The sequence below is a fragment of the Engystomops pustulosus genome, chromosome 3, assembly GCF_040894005.1.
Source record: "Engystomops pustulosus chromosome 3, aEngPut4.maternal, whole genome shotgun sequence".
In the NCBI taxonomy this organism is placed as follows: domain Eukaryota; kingdom Metazoa; phylum Chordata; class Amphibia; order Anura; family Leptodactylidae; genus Engystomops; species Engystomops pustulosus.
Genome location: NC_092413.1, coordinates 225,140,639 through 225,143,138, shown reverse-complemented (window position 1 = coordinate 225,143,138; position 2,500 = coordinate 225,140,639).

Genomic DNA, 2,500 nt, shown 5'->3' with positions numbered 1-2,500 from the left:
AAAAAAACGACCTACCAAAAAGTCAGAGTCTAGTGGAAAAAACTCCACCCTCCACACACCCCTCAGCAGCAGAGGGGGATTAGCTCAAATGGTAGAGCGCTCGCTTAGCATGCGAGAGTTAGCGGGATCGATGCCCGCATCCTCCAGCTTTGTCCTTTTTGCAGCCTTTTTCAAAATTGGGAGAAATGGTCTCCTGCTTGCCAAGGCCGTGACACTGAAAAGTAAGGCTAGTAAGCACGCACCCAGGGCTTCCCCCAAGCCTTCGATAGCTCAGCTGGTAGAGCGGAGGACTGTAGTACTCTAATAGCAATCCTTAGGTCGCTGGTTCAATTCCGGCTCGAAGGAGATTTTTTTTTTGTTGGTATCCTTTCATTTTGCACGTTTATTAAGCTGGCAGCAAGCACTTTTCTACTGTGCTTCTTCTCTTCTAAATTGGGAGAAATCGTCTCCTGCTTGCCAAGGCCGTGACACTGAAAAGTAAGGCTAGTAAGCACGCACCCAGGGCTTCCACCAAGCCTTCGATAGCTCAGCTGGTAGAGCGGAGGCCTGTAGTACTCTACTAGCAATCCTTAGGTCGCTGGTTCAATTCCGGCTCGAAGGAGATTTTTTTTTTGTTGGTATCCTTTCATTTTGCACGTTTATTAAGCTGGCAGCAAGCACTTTTCTGCTGTGCTTCTTCTCTTCCATCTGAAGAACCTTCTTCTTCCATGTGTGCTTTAGATATTGAAACTGGCCAGTTAGACGGAGCTCTTAATTGAAGTTGTAGCTGAGCCACTCAAGCTGCAGGCGGAAGCAAAAGAGGACTGCGTCCCTGGGTGGGCTCGAACCACCAACCTTTCGGTTAACAGCCGAACGCGCTAGCCGATTGCGCCACAGAGACACGGAAGCTGCTTGCCTGGTGTTCCAGTTTCAGGCAGGTCAATGGCCTATGTGTACTGGTGATCTTCCGAGCAACAAAATGAAAACAAAATAAGCAACCAGTTGTGGGCCCCCGAAATGTTCCCCAACAACCAATAAATCTCTACACAGACTGACGGAGGGCCGCCTTTCCTTAAGTAGCCCAGCAAAAGTCAGTGTCTAGTGAGAACTTCTCCCAAGCCATTGCATGTAGCAGCAGAGTGGCGCAGCGGAAGCGTGCTGGGCCCATAACCCAGAGGTCGATGGATCGAAACCATCCTCTGCTAGCGTCCTTCCTTTTGTCCGTCTACAATGTTACAATTTGCAAAAGCTCCCCTAGTAAGTTCGGACTCCTGTTTGTGGCCAGAAACTGGTCATCATCAGTCCAAATCACTGCTCCCAATCTAGCTCGTGTCCAAAAGCGTTTTCAGACCCTCCCAGGCTGTGACAGACCTGTAACCCAGATACCTGCGCATAGAAACCATTCTCTGCTTGGTGCCTGAATTTTTTTTTTTCATCTCTGACGTTACAATTAGCCAAATCTCTCTAGTGAGTTAGGACTCCTGTTTCTGCCCAGGACGCGGTCAACCGAAGCCCAAATTACTGCTCCCAATCTTGCTCGTGTCCAAAAATAGTTTTCAAAGCCGCCCTGGCTTTGCAGTCTTGATTTGCTTAAGGCTGCCTTACATCCACACTTAAAAAAAAAAAAAAAAACCACCTACCAAAAAGTCAGAGTCTAGTGGAAAAAACTCCACCCTCCACACACCCCTCAGCAGCAGAGGGGGATTAGCTCAAATGGTAGAGCGCTCGCTTAGCATGCGAGAGGTAGCGGGATCGATGCCCGCATCCTCCAGCTTTGTCCTTTTTGCAGCCTTTTTCAAAATTGGGAGAAATCGTCTCCTGCTTGCCAAGGCCGTGACACTGAAAAGTAAGGCTAGTAAGCACGCACCCAGGGCTTCCCCCAAGCCTTCGATAGCTCAGCTGGTAGAGCGGAGGACTGTAGTACTCTAATAGCAATCCTTAGGTCGCTGGTTCAATTCCGGCTCGAAGGAGATTTTTTTTTTGTTGGTATCCTTTCATTTTGCACGTTTATTAAGCTGGCAGCAAGCACTTTTCTGCTGTGCTTCTTCTCTTCCATCTGAAGAACCTTCTTCTTCCATGTGTGCTTTAGATATTGAAACTGGCCAGTTATACGGAGCTCTTAATTGAAGTTGTAGCTGAGCCACTCAAGCTGCAGGCGGAAGCAAAAGAGGACTGCGTCCCTGGGTGGGCTCGAACCACCAACCTTTCGGTTAACAGCCGAACGCGCTAGCCGATTGCGCCACAGAGACACGGAAGCTGCTTGCCTGGTGTTCCAGTTTCAGGCAGGTCAATGGCCTATGTGTACGGGTGATCTTCCGAGCAACAAAATGAAAACAAAATAAGCAACCAGTTGTGGGCCCCGAAATGTTCCCCAACAACCAATAAATCTCTACACAGACTGACGGAGGGCCGCCTTTCCTTAAGTAGCCCAGCAAAAGTCAGTGTCTAGTGAGAACTTCTCCCAAGCCATTGCATGTAGCAGCAGAGTGGCGCAGCGGAAGCGTGCTGGGCCCATAACCCA